Source organism: Diplotaxodon limnothrissa, linkage group LG16 (assembly GCF_057381915.1).
Source record: "Diplotaxodon limnothrissa isolate DT_005_m linkage group LG16, D_limnothrissa_male_GT1.1, whole genome shotgun sequence".
In the NCBI taxonomy this organism is placed as follows: Eukaryota; Metazoa; Chordata; class Actinopteri; order Cichliformes; family Cichlidae; genus Diplotaxodon; species Diplotaxodon limnothrissa.
The window spans coordinates 15,625,292-15,639,153 of record NC_140611.1 but is presented as its reverse complement, the minus strand read 5'-3'; positions in this window follow the sequence as shown (position 1 = coordinate 15,639,153).

The following is a 13,862-nucleotide window of genomic DNA, read 5'->3' as shown; positions in this document are numbered from 1 at the left end:
AAAAGAGCATGCCAGTTTCAAGAGTTTACTGTGACTCTCAGTAATTGCCTATGAGACTGGAATTGTTTGGAAACTGAAGGTGTAAGGCTGACATAAGTCACTTCTGCATAGCTTGTAGCATTTTAGCAAACATGTAGCACTATTGCACTTCTTGTGTCGACCTTAAAACAAGACTTTTAGGGGAGTATTTGGCTGGACATATCGAGTAATTTGAATACATGTAGGTTTTGCACATAATTTTTTTACATAAGTACAATGCAACCGAATCTGGTCAAATGAAATATACTTGGTTGGTATAAATTCACTTTGTACTAAGCATATTTTATTTGATGATTCATTATTTCAATAAGCAAACCTTTAATTTTCTATATTTCTGCTGCATTTTACTCAAAATTATTGCTTGACGTTTATGAATTTTAAGGCTTATTTTTGAGAGCAGGTCACTATCTTTGTGAATGAAAGGATTGTACAGTGTATAATAAAAACAGAAACAATGTATGTTCAGAACAGCAAGATTCTAAAAAATGCAACAAAATAAGCAGATACAATGAAAGCACAGTGAGTCTCAGTGAGAGCATGTAAAAAAACATCAGTATGCCAAAATGCTGACATTATTAGTGGATTAGATTCTCATTTGCATGGTATTTAATTTAGCAGTTGTTTTCACTCCTAAAATTCTAGTGTCACGATAACGCTTGTCTTACTCATGAAAGATGAGGCTGAAAATCTGTTTATTTCAGTTATTTTTTGGATGATATAGAAACTTTTGCCTGTTTAATCCCTTTAGAAGCTAACATGACGTAACATTATAATGTTTTTTTTAATTATAATGTAATACTGTTACAGAACTGACTTGTGATGATGCTTTCAGTCAGATTGCTCTTTCGTGCATTACAGTGTTTTATTATTATGCTTGGTTGATTAGGTTTGGAACTGTCGTGGTTTTACACATGAATGAACTGAACTTTTAAACCTTTAAAAATAGAGTTAAAACAAACCAGATGCAGTAGAACCGGCTTTTGTATTTTACGTGTTGACAACTGGAATCATTAAACATTGTTACAGTGGTTTTGTGAGTTGGTCCCTAGCTGTGTTACAGCTTTGAACAGAAAAATTAGGCCTGAATTGAGCCTTTCTGGTAGCTCTTCCCCACAATAACCTCCATAAAGGCAGTGTTTAGCTTGTAGTTTCAGGTCAGAGCTATTCCACTTTTGGTTTTGAGGTTAGACATGAATTAGTTTGCTGAGAGTTGACCTTGTGCATTCTGCTGGAGGGAAATCGCAGCCTTCAAGAAAGCTCTCTGTGTGCAAATGAAAGAAAGAAAGAAAGACTAAGCAGATATTAAAACATTTATATGGAAACTGTTTGGTTAGACTGATTCGTCCAGTTCTGACCCCTCCTCCCCTCAACACAACAAAACAAGAATATATGTGAAAAATAGCAATGGAAAGATTTTTTTCTGATTTGACCTCTTTCAAAAGACAGCTGTGAAAATATGTGTATCGTATCAGTGTGCAACGCCTCAGAAACTGCAGTGAGGCAACAGTTTGTCACAGTGACATTTTTCAAGACCTTACAGCAGAAGAAGATACGGCCTGCACGCAATTACTCGTGTGGTTAAGAATGTGTTTTACTTTTAAACAATGTGATACTGTTTTGCAGTGAGAATATACAATTTATATATTCACAAATGCAAAATTTGTAACGAGTTTGTTCTGATGTTGGATCTCAGATTAATTCAGGGACAAACATCACACTATATCTAGTACTTTGTTTCAACATTTCTGCTGCTGGCTACCGCTTCGTATGCTGTGTGTGTCTTTGACCACTGTTATTACCAGTTCCAAGCCTCGGGGTGAGAGACAGCCACTCTCCGATGTCTCTCTGTCTTTTCAGATCTCCATTAGTTTCTTTTCCCTGTCCTCCCGAGGTTACGCTGTGTGCGTGCACGCACGTGTGTCTATGCGGTGTCTCTTTCAGGGAACAGTGACATACATTGGTGCCCCTCGCCTCTTTATCTTTAACCCCAGCAGGATTCAGAGCTTTCCACTACTCAGACGAGCTCCTCATTTGTCCACTCGCAGAAATAAAAACACTGTGGGAGCAAGACAAGATCAGATTATATAAGATTTAACATGGGGAGAACTAGTATCGTCAATTATGTTGTCACATAAGCTGAAAAGCATCTCTGGTTTGAAAAAAACTCTTCAGACCAGAATAATGGTTCATAAAAGATTTCATACACCACTGAACAATAACACACGCCTGGTGGTTCCTGAAAAGTTGACATACATTTTGTACATAAATGGTTTTTAACTAACAATAGTCAGTTAACATTAATAGTAGTGCACATGTTGAGTGAAGCTGGCAGTGGCTTGAGCAGGACCTGGGCATTGTACGGCCTCCGGGCCACATCCGGCCCTTTGGTTACCCCTGACTGGCCCACATGAGGAAAATTGAAATGAAAAATAGACAGCATGCGGTTTTCCCATTTCAACATCCAAACACTCCTTCATAAGCTCCATCAGGGAATGAATTACTGTTTTTTTTTAATTTGTGGGAAATGATTTTAATGGTGACTGCTGTTTTTCAAAGTTTATTTAGGTACATGCATGCAAATGACTAGAGCTTCACTGTAAATGCATTGAAATGGATGTTTGTGAGACATGTGAGTTTGCTAGACCTGAAAAATGTCAGCTCGCATAAAAGAAAAACACTGATGCAGAATGTAGAATTTTTAACAAGACATAGACTTTGAAATATTTATTTAATGAAGGCAGAGGCGACGTCATGTTAAAGATACAGATACAGGTACATGGGCATTGTACAGTGAAATTGGAGCGGAGCTTATGTCTAAGCAGATTAGCATCCATACATTCTTACTGCGTACTGTATTATTTAATTCCACAGAAATTAAATTAAATTCCACAGAATTAACTAATACAATAAACATGTAATATAATAAGATAGTTATTTAAATAGTGAGCAAAATAGTGAGTTTAATAACATTAAAATAGCAAATATGAAAGTATAAATACTCATAAATACACATACAGATCTGCTAAAAAGGTTATTACACTTGTTGGTAGGTAGCAGCAGCCATGGAATGTGGGTGTTATTGAATATTTTACCGTTTTGTACTAGATGTAATGTTACATTTGGCACCATTGTACTGAATATTACTGGTGTTGGCCAGAGGGGCCGATGGCGCGATATGGCAGCCTCGCTTCTGTCAGTCTGTCCCAGGGCAGCTGTGGCTACAACCGTAGCTGCCTCCACCAGTGTGTGAGAGTGAGAGTGAATGAATAGTGGAATTGTAAAGCGCTTTGGGTGCCTTGAAAAGCGCTATATAAATCCAATCCATTATCCATTAATATTACACATTAGTTTGTGGATCGGATTGATGGGAAGAATTTAAGAGTTACAGTTTGAATGAGGGGAAAGATGCAAGAATGGCTGACGCAGAGTAGGAATCGACATCTAAACCTTTGCTAGCTAAGCTAAAAAGTAACAAGGACTTTTTTTTTACCAAGCTTCACACGTCCATGGATGGAGCAGTCTAGGCTAGCTTAGTTATTCTGTCATGGGGGATTTATCAAATGCCCTGATGGGGGGAAAAAGCATTTTAAGAAAAGGATGTTTTCCCTTCCCATTGTCGCCAGTAAGTTCATGCTCTGAGTAGTTTGTTGAGTCTTTTTCTGTAAAATCTTTACCTTATTATGTGAGCCCGCCAAAACATTGTTGAGAGGATGCTGAAGGTTATAGAAGACATTAGTTATAAGCAGAGAAGAGATTTTTTGAAAAAAAAATGATAGCTTGAAATTTGTCTTCTCAGTCAGGCTTGCACAAATAAGGTCAGCATGCATCACAGCACGAGACATACAGTTATGCAAAAATAAAAGATTTCAGAAGACTCGTTGCAGTTGTCTGAAAAACTAAGTCCTTGATTTAGTAGCTTGTGGAACCAACATTAGCAGCAATAACTTGAAGTAATTGTTTTCTGTATGATTTTATTAGTCTCTTACATTTATGTGGAGCACTTTTATTCCACTCTTCTTTATAAGGTTGCTTCACTTCATTGAGGTTTGCTGCCTTTTATTTATGCACAGCTCTGTTAAGGGCCTTCCACAGGATTTCAGGACTTTAACCAGGCCATTGCAGCACCTCGATCATTTTCCTTTTCAGCCATTCTTTTGTTTGCTGGTGTTCTTGAATTCATTGTCCTGTTTGAGCTCTAGTTGTCGGACAGATGGCGTCACATTTGACTGCAAATACTTTGGTGTCCAGAGGAGTTCATAGCTGATTCAGTGTATGCAAGATGTCCAAGACCAAATCATCACCCCTCCCCCACCGTACTTGATAGTTGGTTCCTCAGGTTTCTAGTTTGTTCAGATGCAACTTTGCAAACCTAAGCTGTGCTGTCATGTTCTTTTTAGAGAGGGATGCACTGATTTTTTCACAGGACAAAAAGAAGACAGTTTACATGAAGTAAACTGATTAAAAATACCCAACCAAATGAAACAAAAAATCCCAACACCATTTATTTGCAATTTTTTAAGCATCGATGAGGTGAAGCGTTCCAATTCAAACCAGTTTTAGACTTTTCTAGGAATCTTTCCACGTCCTGAGAATGTAACTTGTCACCTTTTACTTGTAACCAGATTTAAACATAAAGGGGTGTTTTTAAAAAGCTATGAAGGGCCGACTGGATTTAGCTTCTTGGCATGACTAGTGTAGACAGACACCTACTTGCGCTCATTAATGTCACTTTGTTCATGTTTCTAACTAGGGATGGGTACCGGTGTCCGGTGCCATCATGGCACCGGTTCTGACATAAACGGTAGTAACCAGACCGAAAAGCAGCGCACATTTCGGTGCTTTATTTCGGTGCTTTTTTTTTCCTGAGCTGTGATACACTTTTAGCCAATTGTTTTACGTTTCCGAGGATAGTAGGCGGGGCCAGGTACGTACGTTCTGTTAGAGCAGAGCTACAGATTAAAAATGTCCAAGGCGAAGCGTTAAAAGTCTGGCTGTACTTCACAGCAAAATATGCAAACTCAGCAGCCTGCAACAAGTGCTTTAAGCTGATACTGTGATACTGTCAAAGGAGGTAACACCTTGAATCCGATGAAACACCTGGCGACGCATAGCGTTTTTTTTAAAAGCCGAGAAATGCGCCGTATTTGATGGCAGCAGCAGCCGTTCTACTCTGCGTGAGTAGCTTAATGTTGTTCTTGTGTGATTGACGTTGAGTAGGCTAACCACGTTATTACATTAATGCATGTAAGGTGAACTAGCAAACATCATCATAGCTACATGCAGCTGTCTTCTTGTTTGATGGCAGATACTCCCTTCACCCTGGCCAAAAAGGCTAAAATGACCAAAGAAAAAGTGGAAAACAGTTAAACATGAGAGGTTTAGGACAAAGTTTGTGTTTTTTCCATTGTTTAAGCACTGCTTCCAGCCAAGAGTGATACCATATATGCCCCATAGCTGCAGAAAAGGCTAACATTGTTATCTTTTTACAAAAAAACAGCTGAACATGAGAGGTTCTTGGACCAATTTTGTGTTCTCCATTCTTTAAGCACCGGTTTGAGCACCGTTTGAGCACCGGCACCGTTTCAAAAGTACCGATTTGGCACCGGTATCGGATAAAACCTAAACGATACCCATCCCTATTTCTAACAGTGGCCACTCATGTTAAAAGTGTGACCACTGGTAGAATAGAAGAAGCCCCAGCGGCCCTAATGGCGTTATTCCCATAGAGCACTGTTGTAAAAAGGGTGTGTAAAACTGTTGACACCTCCAACTGCAAAGAAGGCTGATTATTATGTTTTTGTATCTATCTTTTTAATCCATAGCGGTATTATAGCTCTAACTGGAGCTTTATTTGGTCTGCTTCATCCCAATGTAAAGTTAAAGGCTGAGTGTTATGATGTCTGTTAGGTCAGTGATGCTCAGTGGGCTGCACAGTATGGAAGCGAGGGGGCAGGCGGGGGGTTGCCATCAGCTGAACACTTTTAATTCAAATGAGTAGGTGCCATCTTTGAGTTTAGTATTCAGTTCTCGACATTCATTATGGTCTTGCACTTCTGGATTTAGCAGTCACAGTCTGAGATTCACACACTGACAGAGATGATGGACTGCATTTCACCGCAACATTAAGGACATGCAGATGAGGCTGAAACTCAGTCAGGTGTTTCTTTGAAGTCTTTTCCAGGTTGGTGAGAAGCTCTACCTGAACAGATTTCTACTTTTCCTCATCAGTCACGAATTACATTGTTGCTTGACCAGTGTCAGTGTGTGTGTGTGTCTGTGTGTGTGCTTATGTATGTATGAGATTATAACCCACAGCTGGCCTCTCTGATTACTGACTGCCTGGTCAGCCTGGATTAGACTCACACACACACACACACACACACACACACACACACACACACACACACTCTACAACTGAGAAGCTAAACACACATTTCATTTGGATCTTGAACTCTCAGTTCACTGACTTAGTCTTTCTCTGTCTGCGTCTTACTTTGTGCGTTTGTGTGTGTGAGAGTGAAGATGTGTGCATGTAGTTACCTGTGTGTGAGAGTGTGTGTGTAACTCCCAGCTCAATAGAGCAGATATATTTAATCCTTCCCTTGCTGAAGCTGATGTCAGCATGAGCTGGCTCTCTCGCTCTGTGTGTGTGTGTGTGTGTGTGTGTGTGTGCGTGTGCGCGCACATTTTTGAAGCTAATTCATCACAGTGGCAGATTAACCAGCTGTCTGCAGAACATAAAGTCCACCACTAACAACCAGCTGGAAGAGGGAGCGAGACAGGAAGTGTCTCCTGATAACTGAACCGTGACATGGGTTGTTTTGTGTCTCTGCCTTACACATTAGAGTGTTAGTCTCTATTTACCTTTACAGCGCTAAATTCTGCATTACCAGTGAGCCTCAGTCTCTGTGTCTAACAAGACACAGGGAAACTGTGCATGACGAATTAACAAAGAAAAATCTGGAAAGTAAAACTAAGGGAGATGTTTCAAGCTACGCTCCTGTCCGATGCAGACTGAGCTAGATCTAAAACTGTCTTCCACCAGAGATCACTCCAGCTAGTCTCAGGCCACACCTGTTCTAGTGGCCAACCTCACAGAAATCCCATGGAGCTAACGGCACAATGGCAGGCTGAAATGGGCAAAGCAAAAGAACCCAAAAGGCTCAAATAGACAGACTTATGAGCCAAGGCAGAGCAGCATACCCAGCTCCTCACTTTGGGATGCAGAACAGTCAACAAGCAGGCAGTTGAAAAGTTGAGGAGGGGGTTCAAGAACAAGCCTTCTAGTCACAGGAGAGGCAGATGAGCAACGCAGCAGGTGACTGAAACTAGAGAAAAAAGAAGAAGTAGAACAGCTTGATTCTGACAGCAGTTTCTTCCTGTTGAAAGGGAGTTTTTCCCTGCCACTTTCACCAAGTGCTTGCTCAAAGGAGGTTGTTTGATTGGTAGAGTTTTCTCTGTGTTATTGTATGGTTTTTACCTTAAAATATAAAGCCACTTGAGGCCCTTTCTGTTGTGATTTCACGCTACATAAATAAAATGGAATGGGATGAGCAGGGCCTTTACTTTTATTCCTCGAGCTGCAAACACCAAATACCTTTCCTAACATTATTTAAGTCAGATTTCAGTAATTTAAACTTCACAATGGCTCAGACTATATGAGTGTAATGTAACCTGTCACAAATTCACATGAAAAAAAGATTGTCAGCACTGTTTCACACATTTTTTTGTAAAAATTTTATGTTTTTTATGTGCAGAAACTATAGTTTCACTCAAGCATAATGAGTTATTTTGTGCCGCTGTGCACACAGACGAAATCGAGTATCGATAGTAGAGGGAAGTAGACCTTGAGTTAGTGCCGTAATGATCGTGTCCCTGTATTTATATGAGTAATGTACATTGTGGCAGTAAACCAAACTAAATGAGAGGGTGTGTGTGTTTTATTGGAGGTCATGTGACTTGGCAGCGCTGCCAGGACAGCAGATGAACGCAGTCATGGTTTGACCTACACACACACATATGTCATGCTTCCTCTCTCTCCTCTTAGTCATTACTTCATCACTTTCCCTGTGAGCGTTTGATGCTTCGCGCTTTGTTTCACTCGTGTCTGTCCGTCCACCCGTCCGTCCCTCAGTGAGTCTTCCTGTTTAAGACATCCCGATGTTTGGTGTCACCTTCACGCTGGCGCTGCAGGCAGAGCTGCTATGTTGAATCACTTCAGTGCTATTTTGTGACGTTTCTCTTTATTTCTTTGCTAGTGTCTTTAAGATAATCTCTTCTAGTAACACATATTAACTGGTGTGATTAGGAAATTCAAGTTTCAGTTTCTTTGAAGGTCATCTGAGTGGATTTGCAACTTATTTAATTGAGAGTGACTCCTTACAGAGCTGGTAAACCTTTGGAGCTGGCACACTGACTCCTGATGTAGGCAAATTAAAATAACCCTAACCTTTTTGCACCGCTGTTTTATAGTTTTATATATTATTTTATAGCACATGCTTAGCTCATGTTCAGGTCAACAAAACCTGTATCATAAGGGTTTTTCTGATGGTCAGCTCTTCAATTCAAAGTGTCAAAGCTCATTCAAGTTAAAATGAAAAAGTAGATGTCTTTGGTGTTTAGTTATTTTAAACCTTAATGCAACTTTTGGGAGAATTATCTCCTAATAATTAAATAATTTGTGTTTCTCTCTCTTCTCGTCTGCAGGGATGAAGACTCCTCTCAGCCCCTCTCAGTTCCTGGACAGTGGTTACATCTTTGGCTTTGGAGGGATGTGTCAAGAGCTGATGGACACGCCCACACCTACGTCCATCAGTCTCTCTGTCCCACACGCTACATCCTCAGGTGACTGACTTGTTAAGTGACCGGCAGCACAGTATACCTCTGCAACTCAAGGCAAACGATGTAGTTTTCTCCTCTCGTCCCTGCTTTTCTTTTCAGGTCAGAGCGGGACGTACTCGCTGTGTGAGGTGTGCAACCTGCAGCTGACCTCTGCTGCTCAGGCCCAGCTGCACTACAATGGCAGGTCTCACCTCCGGAGAGTGAGACAGCTGCAGGCTGGAGACAACAGGCAGCAGGCAGCAGGTTTGTCATGTGACTGTCGTATCACAGCAGCGTCTGCATGAGCGCATGTAAAAATCGTACGATTAGTTAAATAACTGTTAATTGTGTTCCCCGAGATCCAAACAAAGATTTGAATGGAAAGGAAACTAAATAATAATCAAGTGTAGCAGCAGCAGCAGAGATTCTTCTTATTGTCGGCTCTTTATATGTTCTAATGGGTCTTTGATGTCTTTGATATGAGTAGGGGCCCAGTCCAGGTCTCTTCCCCAGGTCACAGGGCTCAGTTTTCAGCCTGCAGGACTAACTCCGACTCCCGGCTTAAGTTCAGGCCTCAGCGCTCCTTCCAGCACGACTGCAGGTAGGACCAGGGCGACATCTTGTTTTGCCTCACATTTTCAGTCATAAACTGACAGTCAGGTGATTCGTGTCCTGCGTGAGAGGAAATAACTAGTCTGTACTTTGCACTCCCATGCCAACCATCATGCCAGTTGTCAGGATACCCAGAGGGGCATTAAGAGCTAAACGGGACGTTAATTTGTAAAGTCTGACTGCTGTCTGCTGAGCAAGCGTGACTTTGGCTCATCATCATCAACAGCTGCTGCCCCCTGGGAGAGGTTACACTGTGTGTGTGTGTGTGTGTGTGTGTGTGTGTGTGTGTGTGTGTGTGTGTGTGTGTGTGTGTGTGTGTGTGTGTGTGTGAATGCTAGATTGGAGATTGAGGTCTGACAGGATAAACTGAACCTGCAAGTGACATCATCACTGCAGTTTTTACGCAGCCTCTGTATGTTTAGCTCCGCCTCAGCATCTGCTAGTTATGTCAGCATTGTGAGCTATGCTGTGGCTGCTGTTGTATAGGCTGTGAGTCCATTCACTCTAAAATATCTCTGTTAAATTGATTATAATTCAACAGAGCAGTTCGTGACGGTTCCCAGTAGCTCTCAGTGACTTTTGTAATTGCCCGACTTGTCTTATAGTTAAAATAGAAATTAATATATATGAATACCTCAACATTTTTAAATAAAATAAAATGATTTAATGGTTTGGTTTAGTCTTAGTATTGCTGGGTCCCAAATTGAAAGCAATCGTCTTTAGACTGAAAAGATGTAAATTCAGAATTTTAAAATCCTTATTAAAACCACAACATTAAAAAATCTGTAAGAGGTTTAAGAATATCTAAGTCAACTATTAATACAAATTATGAGGTCATACAATACAGTGTAAGTGTTCTGTGTAAAGTATTGATGGAATATGATACAGAATGTGGATAATGTACAGCAGGGATCGGCAACCCTAGGCACGCGTGCCACAGCTGGCACACGAAGGGATAACTAATGGCACGGCCATAGCTGAACTGGCCATCGGGCCACCGGGCATTTGCTCGGTGGCCCGATGATTTTTTTATTTATTTTTTTGTAACGGTATAAACAATCAAAGGTGGTGGATTGGCCAGATGCTGGCCGGTGTATAAAAATAACCCAGTTGTTTGGTGGTGGCTATGGCGTAGCTTCCACAGATTCAGTAACATTAGCAAGTGGTGGAGGCCAGCGGGTGGATGAGAGAAAGGGGAGGCAGGAGGAGAGACCCGAGGCAGCCGCCGGTCCGAGTGTCAGGTGAACTGAACTTCAGGTAAGAAGTTATGACCTGCAGTCTATCTGGGTCAGATATAAACCAAGTTTAGGTGGAGTTTATTTTCGTTGTGCTGACTTTTTACAGTCAGTTACAATAACTCGTACTGCGTACTAGCTAGCATGAACTTTATTTTATTCATAAGTTAGTAGAGTTGCCAACCGTCCCGTAAAAAGACGGAATCGTCCCGTATTCAGAGAAAATATTACGCGTTTCGTATTGAGCTGAAAAGGAACACAGCTTGTCCCGTACTTTAGCTATAATGAAAAAAAGACACAAAGCTGGATTTATTCTGCCTTTACGCTGCACAGCTGCCTCTTCTTCTCTCATTCTCTCCTCCTGCCTCTCCTGTTTCTACTTCAATCATGAAACTGATCAATGATCAGCTGATCGGCTTTTCTCTCTTGTTTGTTTATCGCCCACTTTGCGCCAGAAAGAGGAAACCAGCGGATGTCGCGCTAAACAACAGCAGCACGTTTAAGCTTGATCAGCTGTTGTTAGAATTTATTTTATATTAATCTCTAGTATCAGCTGATGTTTGCTGGAGCCACAGCTGTAAAGCTGTTGGTCATGATATCGGTTTGGATATGTGGTGAGAGGGAAACATGCAGATGAAACCAGGAGATGTCCTTACTGAATCATCAGAGCTGAACAGGTGATGGAGAAACAGGTTTACCTTTTAGGTGACATGAATGAGTTGAAGGGAAGTTATGAACTGTTTCTGAGAGACAAATAACACCAGGATCCTTTTTTATGTAGCTGACAGCTGGTAACTGTGCAGGGGCGGGTCTAGCAAAGTGTTGCCAGGGGGGCAGGTAGGGCATTAACAGGCAGAGGGGGGCACAAAGAAATACTTTCTTATTTTCATTTAAAATGTCTGGCTGTTATTAAATAATTATCTGAAGCTTACAACCAAAGTTTTTATCTGATGTAAAATGTATAGAAATCATACATATACCAACAAGACTGTACATCACTGTCACAACAGCGTTTGTTTTCATTCAAAGGCTTTATGGCTTTTCCTATAATACCTGGTGGGCCGGTCTCTAGTCAAAATGCCCGGGCCAATTTTCTGTCCCAGTCCAGCTCTGGGCACGACACACAGTGAGTTAATCTGAGAAGGTGCATTAAAAAATAAATGGCCACACCAGCGGTGCACATCGCAAATTAGCTCGCACAGACACATTAGTTGTGCTGCTTCTTAATGACGGTATCTTAACTAACAACCCCAAGTACCAGATTCAACTTGTAATTGGCTAAAAATAACTTAGCCTACTGGTGAGAGGGACGTTGTTAGCTTTCCACATTCCGATGCTTCAGGAGCTTTCTGCTCAGCACAGCATCAGCACCACAGAAATACACGGATACATCCGTAGACTCAAGACAGAATTCACAATGTGTTTTCGGGACTTTCAGGTGTTTGTACCAATGTTTCCTTTTCTGATCAAACCAGAAAGGTTTAATGAGCAGTTAGATTTGTCTCGCATTAACTGGCTGAGTTAATGCCAGTTAATGCAACATCGAAGCAGCTGGAATCCACAGCTGTGCGTGTTCATGGAGCTTGCATTTTCACCTGCTGGACATCACTACCTGACAAGTTGAACTGTCTTCAGAACATTGCAGAGGCCTTATTGACAGTATTTGGCTCTACATATCTGTGTGAGCAGATCTTCTCTCACATGAGTCCTCAGGTAGCCGTCTGAAAGCTGGACACTCGGTGTTGGGGGAAAACTCTGTAAAAGACCCAGGAGAAATAAAGACACAATGAGACAAGATCACTTTTTATGCTTTAACGTGCACACGGGTAAGCTGTTCAGAACAACTCACAACGTGTACAGAGGCTGGGCACTTTTTATAGGAAAGACAGTGAGAACAGGATAAGAAAATACAAAACAGATAAAATAAACAACTCCATATGTGGCGCTAGTCTCGTCAGCAGAGAGCTGTGAGAGATAAAACAATCTAAAACAATATGTCCCAAAACAGTATGTCTTTGCTGAGAAAGTCTAAAAAGATAATTCTAAACTAATCTAACCATAGACAAAAGGGCATGCTTGCACATTTAAAAGAAGGTAAAGAAACATAGAATCATTTTTCCTGTAACATTCCCTCCTGTTTTAACTTATTTTAAATGTATACAACAATTGTCTGTGAAGGTTATTTATTAAGTATCTTAAGCAATTTTTTAATTTTCAAAATGTCAGCATAGCAGAAATGGAAATCATTTGGTCTAAAGAATAAAACAAAATAAAATAATAAAAAGAACAAAGAAAATCATAGTAAATGAAAATCATAGTAAATGAAATAACAAGTGGAATAAACAAGAAAAAATAATAAAACTAAACTACAAAAAATAAAAGGATGAAAACCATATGTTTAAAAGGATGAAAACCTTATATTTAAAATGAAAACTACAACAAATAAAAGGATGAAAACCTTATATGTAAAATGAAAACTTCAAAAAATAAAAGGATGAAAACCTTATATTTAAAATGAAAACTACAACAAATAAAAGGATGAAAACCTTATATTGTACCTGCATAAACTACTAATGTGTTAATCAGTGCATGATCACTTGACAAGTCATTTTTAATCACCACGTCATTCATTAGCAGTTATTACAAGTTCTCCTCTAACAGAATTGCAACGGGATGCTGTTCTTCTTGAGGCACGGCAACATAAGCAGTCATTGTAGTTGTTATCATCTTTGAAATCATTACTCTTAGACATGGCGGTGTAGCTGCTCCAGATGTGTGGTCAGTGACATATTTCTGCAGAATGGTCAAATTCTGCAAAGCTTCATAAATGTCTCCGCTTACAAACTCCTCCTTGTGATGCTGTTAGCAGGTCTAGAGTCAGTCTGTTCTGCAGCACCATCGTTCTGATGGCCTTCTGTTCTCCTGCTAAAGCCGGTCCCAGGGTCTTTGTCAAAGTTGATGCGTCGTAGCAGAGCATATCGGTTGATCTCCACATGATCCCGCACCTCGGCAGCTCCAATGCCGGGGATCAAGCTCTGTAAGAATTTCACTCCTCCTCAGATGCGAAACTCTGGTTCCTTTACTGCTTGGTGCCGTCTGTGCACATCCTGTCTGGTACTGAGTCTTTGTTTGTAGTGGCATCCGGTAGATAGGTGA